At 40.0% G+C, this 15,589-nt stretch overlaps 1 non-coding gene and 1 pseudogene across 1 annotated transcript; both read left to right on the forward strand.

Annotated features, from left to right (window-relative positions):
• Window positions 1-1,364: 1,364 nt before the first annotated feature.
• LOC148802505 (zinc finger BED domain-containing protein RICESLEEPER 2-like) lies at window positions 1,365-3,243 on the forward strand (annotated as a pseudogene).
• Window positions 3,244-4,052: 809 nt separating this feature from the next.
• On the forward strand, window positions 4,053-4,115 carry LOC148802506 (small nucleolar RNA snoR101). Its single transcript, XR_016083309.1, has one exon. It is a non-coding gene; the product is annotated as a small nucleolar RNA snoR101 (small nucleolar RNA).
• Window positions 4,116-15,589: the final 11,474 nt, after the last annotated feature.

Below are 15,589 nucleotides of genomic sequence, written 5' to 3' on the forward strand. Positions count from 1 at the left end.
TACTGCGTTAGTAATTGTTTGAGAATGGAAAAATTTTATAAATAATTAAACTAGTGTTCCGAAGTGCTTAACGACATGCTTCCAGATCACACCAAGCGTCAAGCATGAAAACTTTCGATGGCTAGGGTTCAACGCCTCTACGCCTCCATTGCTCCATCCTCAGTCTCATTGGTGGACAGCGGTATTTCATTTGAAGCTTCGAACAAACTCTGGCTGTATTTCCCTCTCTCCGACGATCTTCCTCTTGCCCTCTCACTTTCTCCAACGATAGAACTTCTTCTTCTCTCAGCACCCTGTCACTTTGTCTAGTGACAGCAGTACAACACTCTCTCTTCTCTCAATGCCCTCTCACTTTCTCTAGCGGCGACAACACTCCCTCTTCACTCAAGCAATCATGTTTTGGTGATTTTTTTTTCTCTTGCATCCTGCTCTCAAGTGATAGTCTCCTCTGACCTCTACGATTTGTTCATTCAGGTATCCTCTGTCATTAGAATCTAGCACAAAGTTTGGTAGACACTCTCCTAATTTTAATTGTAGACAACAAATACATGGTTCTGTTTGAATATTTGTTTTCTACAATTTGAATATTTCTTGGAATATCTTTATGATTTCTGATTGGAATGGCTGGATGGTGGGATTATTCAAAAATTATGCAGATTATATTGTTGTTTAACTAAAAATTAAACATAATAATCTTCAAAATCAATATTTTATAAACATTAGCAGAATGGGTAAATCTATCAAATGTCATATTATGTATCTTATAAATTCTAATAGATTTGATATATTTTTAAGTTAAAATTAAATATTTTTTCCTTGGGGAAAATCTATGCTATCGAAAAGACATGATACTAGAAGGGCTTTGACCAATCAAACCCTCCCATGAATTTTGGTAAATATCATCTGATTGGATACCTGTTTTATGATATTGGTTGATTGGTGATTTGGTTTTAGTTTTCTTTTTCGGTATCATAGTTGAACCCTTTCTCTTGTTCTTAAATTTGGTATTCAATTGCATTTTCTTTTTAATTTTACAATAGAAGAGGCATATTCAACGCACAAGCTGTAAATAGTGAAGGGATTTATAATTGTATCCTTGTAAATGGAGGTGCCAATGGTTCGGGTTTGGTTGGACCTTACCCAAATCAAAACCAATTTGGATGGGCTGGACAGTCCAAGAAGACAATGCTGAATTGGACTAGTCCAGACCTAATTGACATGGCCCATTTGTAATGGGATCATATTGGAGTAGATCAAATTAGACCAATATCCTATCCATTGACAATTCTGTTTGTGAACAATCTATTTGACTTTCTTGTGTTTCATGTTAGTGTGAAGGTTAATTTATTTTCTTTCTTATTACATTAAGGATGGATGAAGTTGCTGCTGAAAATACAAATGTGCCTGAAAACCCCAGTGAATCATCTATGGCATGTAGCTCTACTGGAAAGAGGGTTAGGTCCAAAGCATGGGATCATTTTAAGAAAATAAAATTGAATTCAAGGGAACAGAGAGCTATTTGTAATCATTGCGGAAAACAATATATAGGAGGAAGTTCTAAAGAAACAAGCCACCTTTTAGGGCATGTAATAAAATGTCTTAAATTAAAACAAAAGGGCACAAATGAAGAAGTTATAGAAAACTTCAAATTTGACCAAGATAGAAGCCGAATGGACTTAGCAAAGATGATAATGAAGCATGGACATCCTTTTACTATAGTTGAAGAATAGTTTTTTCAGATATTTGTCAATAATCTTCAGCCATCATTTAGGTTTGTTTCTAGAAATACAATAAAGAATGATGTCATGAAGATTTACTTGGATGAAGAGGATAGGCTATACAAATACTTTGATGGTTTGGATTATAGGATTAGCTTAACCACCGATATGTGGACTTCAGAACAAAATTTGGGGTATCGTTGTTTAACAATGCACTTTATAGATGATGGGTGGGAGCTGAAAAAGAAAATTATTGCATTTGTGGTAGTTGAGTGTCCCCATGATGGAAACACTCTGTATGAAGTTGTTATGGAGAGGTTGTTAACTTGGAACATTGATAAAAAAATATGTTCTATAGCAATTGACAATGCCTCTAACAATGATGTTATGGTTAGGGAGCTCAGGAATCGGCTTTGTGCATGTGAGATGTGCTACTCACATCTTAAACCTTATTGTGCAAGATGGGTTAAGAGAAGTATCACCATTGTTACATAAGATTTGAGAAAGTGCTAAATATGTAAGGCTGACGCCCTATAAGAAGCAGAAATTTGACAATGCAAGAAGCCAAGCAAAAATACAACATAAGAAAGGGGTGGTTGTTGATTGTCCAACGTGATGAAACTCCACATATGACACATTGGACACAATTTTAGAGTTGAAGGAAGCATTTTGTTGACTAACTAAGCTTGATCGTGACTATAAGAATCTACCATCTAATGAGGAATGGGAGATAGGGGCAGTGTTATGGGATTGTTTGACAGTTTTTTGCATCTGCACACAAAATATTTGAAGTACTACTCTAACCTCAAATGTATTTTTTTCCGATATTTGCACAATCAAGCTTTTGTTGTTTTAGTGGCTAGATAGTGAATATGAGTATGTTCGTTCAATGGCAAATAGAATGAAGCAAAAATTTGATAAATATTGGGATGAATGTTCTTTGGTGCTTGCGATTGCCATTGTCCTTGATCCTAGGTTTAAGATGGAGATTGTTACATATTACTACAATCTCATTTATGGGGGGACTGCTGAGAGGCATGTTACAAGAGTTAGAGAGGCACTACACGACCTATATTCAGAGTATGCGGGTTATGATATAGAGGATATGTCACTTGTAGGCTCTAGTATTACCTCTTAATCATTGAGGATTCATGGTGTTGTAGATTCTTTGACCGGTTTTGGTTGGTGGTTGACTGAAGAGCGTCCGAAATGTTGTCTAGGGACTCAAAAGTCAGGGTTGGATCTTTATCTTGAAGAAAAACTATTTTCTAGAGATGAAGAGTTTGATATTTTGAGATTTTGGCAAGTTGATGGTCCCAAGTTTCCAAAACTCTCTAAATTGGCACGAGATATTTTGACAATTCTAGTATCCACTATAGCATCCGAGGGAACATTCAATACTAGGGGCAGAATAGTGGATCAATATTGTACTTCATTATTTCCAAAGATTGTGGAGGCTTTGGTTTGTGGGCAAGACTAGTTCGAAGCTCCAGTTACAAAAAATAAGTTAAAAATTGGATCTTGAAGCAGTTGTTATCTTTCCTATATGTTTATGTTTATTTATATGTTTTTGTTTCTAATATGTGTTTTTGGTTGTGTATTATTATTTTTAGAATTGGATCTTGAAGCAGTTGCTATTTCTTCCATGTGTGGCTTCTACAACTAATACTAACCGAACATGTAAGTTATGGAAAATGGTCTATAATTAAATTATTGATTTGCAAAATGTTTGTCTTTATGTAATTTAACTAAGAAAATGTTTTTGTTTTAGGATATTGGAGCATGTGCCATGCATCTAGTTTGGACATTTTTGCTTCATAGGTATTTTTTTTTCTTATATTTTTTTATAAAATATATGTTTATAAAATTTGGATTGGATTGGACATAGTCCAATTATAATGGTTTATATTGATAGAAGATAAGATTGGGGTTGTCAATGGACCATGTTTGGGTTGGACACAATCTGAATTGAATTAAAACCAATTTGAACAAGTTGAACAGTCCAATGTGACAGTGGATTGGACTTGTCCAATCTAGTCCAGGTTGATCATTCCAATAAGATAGTGGATTGGACCAATCCAATCCAGTCCAGGTTGATCAGTCCAATAAGACAATGGATTGGACCAATCCAATCCAATCAGATGTTAAGTTTTTTTTTAACATACCTAACAAAAACTATCACCACTGAATAGATTTTAAGTTTTTTTTTGCCTAAAATAATTGATTTTCCTATTTATATTATGGCCTTTGATGCCTATACTTTCAGATGTTAAATTTGTTTTTTCAATTTGGGCTTTTTACTCTTTCATTTTAAGTGAAGTCTATGCATATGATGTCTTACACTTGATCTCTAAGGTAAGTTCATGTGTTGACAAGGGTTGCTCTCATTAGAGAGCCTGTGGAAGTAGATATCAGCCATGTGATGGTATATGAGGGATTGGCTGCGGTGGACAATTGCTCTAAGTCAAATTCTACAAGCTAGAGTTATAAAAGACATGAAAAGATATTAATGGGAGTTTGAAGATTATATAAACGTAGGTAAAAAACTGATAAAACAACCAAAAAAATATACATGTTTAACTTGAATTGGTTCAGTTTAGATACCTTGTAGATGTCCCATAGGTTAAGAAATTCCTGGAGTCCTCCTCAGAAGGGAAAAATCACTAAAGCACCTTGCACAAATATTCCTGTATGATCCAAATATGCTCCCTAACATGGAGGAACATTTTACTTGTTTTTTTTTTTGTTTTTTCCCTTTGACCGATTGCAGAGCACATTTTTGTTTTATTGTATCTTTAGACCTGTTATTTGGGGTGTTTAAATAAAAGTTAACCCCACCTTACTTTGATAATTCAGATAGAATTGACTGAATCTTCATTACTCGCTTCACTGTCACTGCTACTGCTCCCACTCCCACTCCCGCTCTCACTGCTGCTCTCACTGCTCCCACTTGAACATGAAGTCTGCTCATCTCTTTCTTCAGCATTCACCTGGGCCCTCAAGGCCTCTGCGGCATTAGTGCCCTTTTCTGCCTCATCATCACTGACATCTACATCAGCAATCTCATCATCTGTGTCATTCTGGTTGATACCAAGCATAATATTGATCATTTGTTCAGCAGCATTCCCTTTGTTAGATGTTCAGCAGCATTCCCCTGGTTTGTAAGCATTGGTCTTGCTTTAACAATTGGCTTCATGTTTAACAAGGTAAGCTTGTCTGAGTATTGAGTGCAGTCTTTGATAGTGAGAATTGACTGCACAGTAATAATAATGGTGGGTTTACAAAATTGATATGGTTCATGATGATATAATTTTAGCTAGTATCTTTAAGATCAAGAAGTCTCAGGGCAATCAGTGTCTTGGCAATATGAATTCACTAATCTGTTTTCTATAGAGATTCTTTGTATAGGTGCAATATGAGAAGAACACAAGATTTAGGCATGAATTGGTTATTCTTCATAATTGAATTTGTAGGGATAAATGTGTTTAAACTTCTAATATTCTTTCAAATTAATTGCAGTTTCAGACCCCCGTCAAGCAAGAGATCTAATGAGGGAAGAAATGCCAAAGTTCTCTGATAAGTCACGAAGGTCGCTGAGAACACCCATGAAGAATCCCAAATACGTCCCATGCATGCATGGCCCATGCAAGGCGTGATGTGGCATCAGTCAAGGCGTGACGTGGCATCAGGGCTGCTTCATTTTCTTATCAGTTATTTCTGTTCTATTTCCTTGTTATCAGTGCATAGGAATAGGTCAATAAAGCCAAGGGTTGGCTCCTTAGGAAGTGGTCATTGTGGTTAAGAGTTATTACTTAAGACTAGGCCTGGTTGTTAGTGGTTAAGCTTAAGACTAAGTCTGGTTGTTAGTGGTTAAGTGGTTATGTTCCTATGGCTTAGGGATAGGCTAACTAATAGAGAACCTTATCCCTTAATCAGTGGCTAAGTTAGTGGAAGGAAGCTGAGAATTTTTTTTTTGTATTTAAACACCCCCCAACCAGCATGGGAGGCCAGTTGAAAGTTCAATAAAATCTGGTGGTTTGTTCTCACCCTAAGCAGAATATTTTTCCTTAGTTCTAGCTTTGACTGAGATCTAATATTCTCTGGTTCTTATCTTGCATATTCAACTTTTGTTCTTCTCATCTTCACCATTTTTTTACAATATATTCTTCATTACAGTTATCAAACCATCTGTAGATGCTTGGTGGAACAGAGTCAGCTCCAACTCCTACTATCTTCTTCCAACCATCCTATTTCGTTTTTTGGTTTTTGATGAACACCCCTGATTCCAACCATCCTATTTCTAGCTTACAAACTTGTCTTCTTCAACAGGCCATACTAGATGATACGCCCCAAAAGGGGTTATTCTAGGCTAAGCAGGTCTGACCAGACATTCAAACCATGTTTACCTAATAACACACCCGACAGAGATAGTCAAACAAATGGATGCAAGATTCCTGATTCATTTGGGTAAGTAACATATGGTCCAGAAACTTGGGCTATTCAACTAACTGGACCAGGTTTACTGAGAATGTTCCAAGAACCAACCTTTATGCATCCATGTTGCACCACTTATCTAGTCCTAAATTGTGAACGAGTTGGTCAATTCAGACGGAACCAGGTTTATTGAGACGTTAATGGTAGTGACCCACAACTGAACCGACAGATGACGCAGTAAACTGCTTGTGTGAAATGAAATCATATCCTTTTATGTTGACTTTTAAGTAGGGAAAGCATTTTTTGAGGAAAACATTTAATTTGGACTGGATTGGGTCCAATCCAGTCCATTTGCATTTCAGTTGGACTGGACTGGATCCGGTTTGTATGGGGTTTGGACCGGATTTGGTTCAGTCCATTTGTAAATGGACTAATGTTGGACTGTACCGGATTAGACCAAATCCAGTCCAATTGACAGTAGGGGTGATCATGGGCCAGGCCAGGCCAGGCTGGGTTCGGGCCGGTTTTGCACTTATCATAAGGGTTATAGCTTAGGCCCGGGCCTAAAACATAAGCCATAACATAGGTCTATACGAGCCCGGGCCGGGTCAGGCTGGGCCTAATTCCGAGCCAGTCATATATAAAACATTACATAGCTATATATTAAATGACATAACATGCATATAAACTTATTTTATACATTATATAATATAAAATATTACATATAATATAAATTATACATGTCATATTATAATATTTATATATAATATATAATATAATGTAAAATAACATGTATACATATGTATACATTATACACAGAATGTATAAATTTAAATATATGCGGGCTGGGCTGGGCTTAAAGCATTAAACCAAAGCCCAACCTTAAAATTTGTGAACTTGATGTGGGCCCGGGCCCAAGCCTGACTTTAACACAAAACACAGACCCAAGCCCAGAATTTCCCCAGGAAACTGTCAAAAGGAAAGGCGGCAATAGACTACTTGACTTACTAATCCTCGCTCCAACAAGATACTGCATTTAATAGAATTATCATTAACAATGTCGTCAGTTGAACAAGATGGATAACACCGATTTTTTCTTTGAATAACTAAAGTCTAAATGAAACACAAAATCACAAGGAGATAGTTGTGGCTGATCTGAGTTGGTTTTAGGGACTTCCTAGAGAACAACTCGGTGGAGCCACATCTTAGGTTCGGATGACCACCCGGATAACAGTCCAGAGCAAAATGACTGAGATAAATAAAGCAGAAAATGCCAGAAAATAACAGAGGAAGAAGCGGTAATAGTCAGGCTTACCTGATTTTATTTTTGGCCAAAAAAAAAAAAAAAACCGAATGCTGCAACGAGGGGGTGTATATCCAAGTCGTCTATTTCACCTTTCAAATTTCCATTCCGAGCGCTGGTTTGGTTCGATGGACGAAGAGATTTAGAGACGCGATTGTATTAGCTTTTGATCTGTACTCAATTGGCGAAATAGGGGAAGCTCAATCAATTTCAGTCATCCGTGGCTTGCCAGGAAGAGGATCCAAATGTACGCTGGATCAGTGAGAGTAAACAAGACGCACCGCCACTGCAGCTCTTCTGCCTTCGTCAAAGAGAATGGTGGATGGGGAACCGACAGTGGGAGAGGAAGATCGAAAGGAAAATGGGTGAGCAATGTAAGGTACTCCGGAGAAGCGGGGAGAAGGGGATTTTTCTCTTAGTCGCCGCTTTGTTCTTCGTCCCAAGAAGGAGACAATGAACAGGGACAGCCGAAAGTAGAGGAGGAAGGAGAAGAAGAAAAAGAGGAGGGGCCGAGGGGGGAAGAGAGAATGAGAGACCGAGAGAGGAAGGAGATTGAAGAGGAGGGGGATTAGATAGAGAGAAGCAGAGAGCGTGAGATGGAGAAAAACTGGAGAGGGAGAGTGGTCAGTCGTTGCTAAACTGTTCTCTTCCAGAAGTAGACGATGAACAGTAACTTTAAAAATCCTTCTTTGAAATGAAATTAGATTTGTTTGACGAAGTACAGATACTCCAGAATTCTGAATTCCAGCCCCCTCCTACTAGCCCCTCTCCCTAAAAACCACATCTGCCCGTCAATTTGGCATCAATTCACGGTCAGTATGCATTCTATAATGCTGATTGGTCATTCTCCCTTTGTTTGAATAGTAGGGCGTGCAATGGCAATTTTTGTAAATTTTGGAAAATCTAAGGGTACTTCTTGGTAATGTCATGAATTTGGGTCAAAACCAGTCCAATGGGGTCAACTGGGGTTCTGTTTCAATGATGTGTGTGTGTGTGGTGGGGGGGTGGGTTTGGGTCAATGAACAAAGGGTTGAGAGGGTCTTGGCCATAGAGCCGTAGAGAAGGATTTTGCATATGCGGGTAGTGAGATTAGCCAAAATAGAATCTTTCCTGATGGTTTGGTAAATTGGGGTAGCTTGGGTTGAAACTTCACAGGATAGGGTCTGAGAACAATCTGAGGTGATCAGTAGGGTTTGATTGGCCCAATCGGACCTAGACTAGGCTGATCTGGAAGGATAGTGGTTTGTTTGATTTAGGGCTTCAAAATGGAATCTTGGTGCAATGAAGGGACAAGCAAAGGGAGCTTTGGGTGAAACTTCATAGGGTAGGGTTTTTGGACAATCTGAGCTGATTGGTAAGGTCATATTGGGCCAGCTGGGTCTGGATTGGAAAGACTTGAAATCTAGTCAATTTAGAGTCTTGAAATGAAATATAGGCACAATGGAGGGGCAAACAAAGACAGTTTTGGGTGAAACTTCACAGGGTAGGGTTTTTGGACAGTCTAAGGTGATTGGTAGGGTTTGATCGGCCCAACTGGCCTGGACTGGGCTGATTTGGAATGATAGTGGTTCAACAGATATAGGGCTTTGAAATGGAATCTTGGTGCAATGAATGGGCAAATAGATGATCCAGAATGGTTTAGGGTATTTGGGATCTTGTGGTAATGTCTGATTGGTTTAGGGGATCAAGATTGTAAGAATTTTGGTCAACTAGATGATCTAGAATGGAATCTTGGTTTGATGGAAGGGCGGATGGGGAAATCTGGGGTCAAAACTTTATGGGTAGGTGTTTTGATGTATTTGAGGTTTAATTATCTGATTTGACCGGTTCGAATGTATTAACATCAAGGGAATCTGGGTTCTAAGTGTTTAGGTAAACGAAAGGCAAATGGAATCTTTTCTTGATGAAGGGGTAAAGGAGGAATCTTGAGTTGATATTTTATGGGTAGTTATTTTAAGAGGTCTTAAGTGTGATGGTAGTATCTGATATGAGGTTAAAAGTGTTGATAGGGGTTGAACGGGGCCATCAGATTGGTATCAGATAGATTTATGGTGAATTTGAGGTTGAAAGTTTGGCTTTTTGGGTGTTTTGGAGATGTTGGATGGGTCTAATCGAGTGCTTGAGGTAAATTGGAGGTTCAGGCAGTATACCGAACAAAAATCGAGTGTGACATTATCCCAATAGGTTTAGTTTAACTTCTATTTCTTACTTAATCATTCATCATAAAATTTCACTCCTTTTTTATTATTTATTTATTCATTTATTACTCTTTTTTCTTTTCACATTTCTTCTTTTTATTATTAATTTTCTTGATGCACAATGAACAACCGAACTCTTTTTTTAAACACCTTTGCAATGGAACAACTTGTGACACATTTGTGCTTGACTTAAATGCCAAATGCCCTAGGATGGCCTCATTTTAGCTTTTTCTTTTTTTTTTTCTTTTTAATTCTCTTTGTAACTTCCAAAATAGAAAGACAGTATGAAACTTCATAAGAAAAGGAGATTGGAATTTCTTCTTTTTATTGTAAATTTTTGGGAGGCTATGGGATAAAAACAAGAAATGTCACTAGTACTAATTTAGAACAATTGTATCCAATGAGTTCGGCTTCTATTAGGGTAGACTTTATAATCGCACCATTTGCACAGTAAGAGGATGTACCACGTGTTCTTTATCTCATGCGCTTGCTTAAAGCGTGCGTAAACATCGTCTCCTATCAACATCGTTAGGCTCTATTTGAAAATTTCATATTTCATTCCATTCTACTTCTTGCTCCTTTCTTGCCAAACAGACTCCCCTCTCATTAGACAGAATGAACCAAACCCTGTTTGCTCTTACTCTCTCCCTCTCCAACCGGTGGTGACCAACAACCAATACCAGTGGCTGTTAACACTGGCAACCGGAGGAAAACCTCATGTATTGATTCTTTTCATTTTTTCCTTCTCTAAATATTACATCTTTGCCATGAAAAACCTAACCCTAACTGGTTTGGATAGCAATCATATTCACTGGTGACTGTTTTACCGAATACCGGCGACCGGTGACAATTAGATACCTATATCTTCCTTCCTTCCTTTTACTTTCCCCAAAACCAAAATTTTTTATTTCATCTTGTCTAAACCCACATTGGAACTAGTCATGTGTTCGATTCCCTAGATGAGTAATTAAGATAATTTTTTTATTTATCAGATTGTACTAATGATCATATTTTACCATTACATTCTCGTAGTATATAGGTTATCAAATTTTATTGAAGGGGATTCCTATGGATCTTAAGCTCTTAAGAAAACACAAACTTAATTAGGTAATCATGTCGTTCTTCTTCATTGAGTCAATGGTGTGATAGGGATTCATGTAGACCTAGATTATTTAATCTTATCTATTTCCTGTAATTCACTTGCTATTAACAAGTTAACAAGGTGAATGTGTATTGGCTAAACCAATATGAGTTTAGTGTACCAAGTTCATCTACCTTATGAATTATTTTAATAGTATATACTCATTCCATAGGCATAACCTTTAATTCAAAAAACATGAATTATTTTAATAGTATATACTCATTCTATAGGTATAACCTCAAATTCAGTTTTTCTTATATTGCTAAGTTAAGCTCTTGGATCTACTTTGGATTCCAAGTCCCATCTCCAAGTACAAGCAAAATTGGTTATAACTAAATTCCATACACCTCTTTTTCTTAACAGAAGGAGGATAGAGTTGGCATTTATGTTCTTTCGATTCAATGGTAGACCCCCTCCCCTAGAGTTGGCATCTGCTGCAACCAACCACATAATCTGTACCATTAACTATAATGATATAGTCTAGATGTAAGGAGACAGATTTTATAACGTGTGTTTATTAGTGCAAAAAATGAATTCGCAATCGATATCTTAGAGTACATCTTATAAGAAGTTGTCAAGACTCTATGAGTGTGGAAATAAATGTATAATTCGTGTGTTGGAGACAGATTTGAACCCACAAAGGTTGTTTTATAGTTGTCTCGGAATCATGGTAAGTGTTGTTGCTCGGATTGGCCGAGGACAATATTGTCAATTCACTCCTAAGCCCAAGAGGGACTGAGGTGTCCGAGGCCCGCTATGTCTTATGTCCGAGGCAGCCGAGGACCAGGGAGTCAGTTCTGCAAGAGGAAGAATGTTAGAGGCCCCGGGAGAGGACCTGAGGCAGAGACTTCAACGGTCAAATTAGTATTGAGGCACGGAATGGATGAGGCCTGAGGTGCGAGCACCTAGACGAGGTCACAGGAGAGTAATAGATCTTGAGTGCTGGTGAGAAAACTCAAGCGTTCCTCACCTTGAGGGGAGTCACCTCCTATTTATACTTGAATCCGCCTGGAGGCAGGTGAGCTCAGACGGTGGGGATTCAGCCCGTATGCAAGGAGGCCATCTTAGACTGCCAAATGATGCCGCGCCATTGGCTCCCTGAAACCCGCTGAGCTGAGCTGCACGTATCAGCTGCTTGGTTCCGTTTTGGCTTGCGCCACCCGACACGTGTGAGCCTACAAGTGGACAGGGTCATCTGCGCCTACATCAATAAGTTTGATCCTAATTGTATATTTTACGTGCTTGTAATTACAATTGTGAAGTTAGATATATTAACATGACTTATGTGTATCTAGGAAAAAAAAGTCAAAATGTTGTTTTGCCACTATTTTGAATGGGCATATCCTACCACTACTTTAGATGAAGCCACACCATCCACAAATGAAAGACGTGTAGAAACTCGTTTTGAAGAGGTTGATAGGTTAGTATTTGAATTGGATAGACGTGTGCAATCATTGGAGTCCTTGAAAGCTGCTCAACAACTACTTGTTGAAGAGTTGAAGACGATATGGGTTTTGCTCTTCTTTTTATGTTTTTGTTTCTTGTGGTGTATATGTTTAAGAACTAGCACATGATGTAAACTTTTATGGTGCTCTGTCTTGGGATTTTGCTCTATAGATTTATGTTTTTGAATCTCTTTCTTTCTATTAGGACATAATGTATTTGTCTTTTTTCTTATTTTTTTATTAATATGTTAATGTAGGCTTTGAAATCCATCTAAATGAGGTATTCATGCTACATGGTGGACCACTAGATTGGCAACATAAAGATAGAAGCTCCAAAAATCCTCCTTAACAAGTTTTTGTTTTGTTTATCGATAAAAACAAAAATAATGACAGCTGAAAATTTCACTTTCAGCTAATACCTAATTAACTGGATTATGAGTTTATAACCACTAGTTCCTTTTATTGTTGACCCAATCAATCAAGCAATGTGTAGCTACCTGATCCACTTTAAAGCAGCCTTCGACCAACTTCAGCTCCAAGAGGGCGACTTATAGCCCGCGAATACTCCCCTGGTAGGGTTCAGCGGAGAGGAAGTCAGGCCCCTATGAAGGATTACAGTACCTGTGGAAGTTGGCACTTGGCCTAGCATAGTGAGGCTCAACTATGATTTCTTAGTGGTCGCAACCCCCTTCCCATATAGCGCCATAGTAGGTCGGCCGATTACTCATGCCTTACGGGCTGTGGTGTCCACTTACTACTTGGCCATGAAGTTCCCCATGGACTTTGGAATCGGGATAGCGCGAGGTGACCAGCTTGAGTCTCGCAAATGCAATGTCACCGCCCTCAAAGGGAAAGCCAAGGTGGCCAATGACCTTGAGCTGGAGCGACCTACAGAGCAGAGCGAGGAGCGAGCTGCGCCCACAGAAGAGACCGTCTCCATCCCAGCCTCGACGGAGGATCCAACATGAACTCTTCAGATCGGTGCTTCCATTGAGGATCCTCTGCGATCTAAACTGGTACGGTTTTTTCTTGAAAATTTAGATATTTTTGCATGGTCTGCGGCAGAAGTGCCTGGCATAGACCCTAGCATCATAACTCATAAGCTTAATACTGATCCTGTAGTTAGGCCCGTTAAACATAAGAAATGCAAGCTAGCCCCAGAGCGATGGAGGGCAGTCAACGAGGAGGTCGGGAAGCTCCTTGCAGCCGATTTTATCAGGGAAGTCCATTACCCGAGCTGGGTATCCAACCCCGTTCTGTTGAAAAAGGCTAACGGTAAATGGCACATGTGCGTCAACTACACCGACCTGAATCGAGCTTGCCCAAAGGATTACTTCCCACTCCCTAGGATCGACCGTCTAGTGGACACGTCCTTGGGGCACGAGTTGCTGAGCTTTCTAGATGCCTATTCGGGCTACAACCAGATCAGGATGGACCCGACAAATGAAGAAAAGACTACCTTCATAATCGAGCTTGGCCTGTACTGCTACAAGGTCATGCCCTTCGGGCTAAAAAATTCCGGGGCAACCTTTCAAAGAGTTGTAAATAAACTGTTTGAGCCATTGATTGGCCAAAAAGTAGAGTGTTATGTAGATGACATGGTCGTCAAAACCCAATTTTCATGTGACTTAATACAAGACTTGCATTTAGTCTTTGAAATTCTACATAGATTTAATATGAAGTTGAACCCGAATAAGTGTGTCTTTGGCGTCACCTCGGGTAAATTCCTGGGATACATTGTAAAACGGCACGGTTGAAGCCAACCCGGACAAAATAAAGGCCATCCTAGATATGAGACCACCCCGGAAAATGAAGGAGGTTCAACGGTTGAATGGTAGAATAGACGCTCTGAGCCACTTCATGTCCAAGTCGGCAGACCGTTGCCTACCTCTCTTTAAGGCAATTAAAAGCAAAGGGTTTGAATGGACCCAAGACTATCAGCTCGCGTTTGACGAGGACAAAAAGTACCTCGCTAGCATACCGGTCTTAACCCGGCCCGAAGAGGGCGATGTTTTAGAGCTGTACCTATCGGCAAGTGACGAAGTGATCAACTTGGTACTAATAAAAGAAGTAGATCGGGTCCAACGACCTATCTACTATGTTAGTAAAGTGTTTTAGGGAGCGGAGACAAGATATCCGGAGATAGAAAAATTGGCCTATGCACTGGTTATTGTAGCCCAAAAGCTTCGTCCGTACTTTCAAGCTCACACTGTCATCATTCTCACCAACAAACCTTTGAGGCAAGTCCTACTCAAGCCCGAGGTCTCTGGTCGACTAATGAAGTGGGCCATTGAGCTCTGCGAGTACGATCTCCAATACAAGCCCGAAAGCTCCCAGTTCAGGCGAGCTCAAAGCTCCCAGGCCAGTTGAGTCTGAGCACCGTGAAGTAGCAACCAGTGCGACATCTCTCCTAGTTAGGCCAAGCACGAATTGGGATGATGAGCCCTGGATCCTTCACGTAGATGGCTCCTCGAACAAGTAGGGCAGCGGAGCCGGAATAGTTCTGCACGTCCCAAGTGGCACAAAACTGGAGTACGCACTACGCTATGAGTTCACAACATCCAACAATGAAGCAGAGTATGAGGCGTTGATAGCCGGGCTGGCTCTGGCCAAAGAAATAAAAGCCAAGCATATCGTCATCTGCAACGATTCCCAGCTCGTGGTCAATCAGGTCACAGGCGAATATGAAGCTCATGAACTGACTATGATTGCCTACTTAGCAAAAGTAAGAGAGGCTCTACTCAACTTCCAGTCACACTTCATCAGGCAAGTCCCGAGGTCAGAGAACGTTGAGGCCGACGCCCTGTCCCGGTTAGCCAGCACCAGTGATAACACCATGAGAACTGTGTACATAGAGAACCTGCCTTGGCCTAGCATTCTCGGGGGGGGGGGGAGGGGGGCAGAGGAGGTCGCTCCTATCGTTCAAGCAGAGCCGAGCTGGATCGATCCGCTCGCGAGCTTCCTGCTACATGAGACCCTCCCTGTAGACCGCAATGCCGCTAGAAGGGTAGAGCGCCAGATGGCCAAATACGTCATGATAGACAAACGACTATACCGAAGATCCTACACGCTCCCCTACCTATGCTGCTTGCGACCTTCTGAAGCCGAGCTCGTACTCCGCGACATTCATGAGGGCCTGTGCGGCGGACACTTGGGGGGCAGGGTGCTCGACCAAAAGACACTACGACAGGGATACTATTGGCCAACAATGAAAGCAGACGCTATCGAGCTCGTTAGAAAGTGTGACAAGTGACAGAAGCATGGCAATATCCATCACCAACCCGTTGCCGACCTCATGTATCTCACCAGTCCGTGGCCTTTCTCACAATGGGGTATCGACATACTTGGAC

The sequence above is a fragment of the Nelumbo nucifera genome, chromosome 2, assembly GCF_055504915.1.
Source record: "Nelumbo nucifera cultivar China Antique chromosome 2, China Antique-T2T, whole genome shotgun sequence".
NCBI classification, from domain to species: Eukaryota; Viridiplantae; Streptophyta; class Magnoliopsida; order Proteales; family Nelumbonaceae; genus Nelumbo; species Nelumbo nucifera.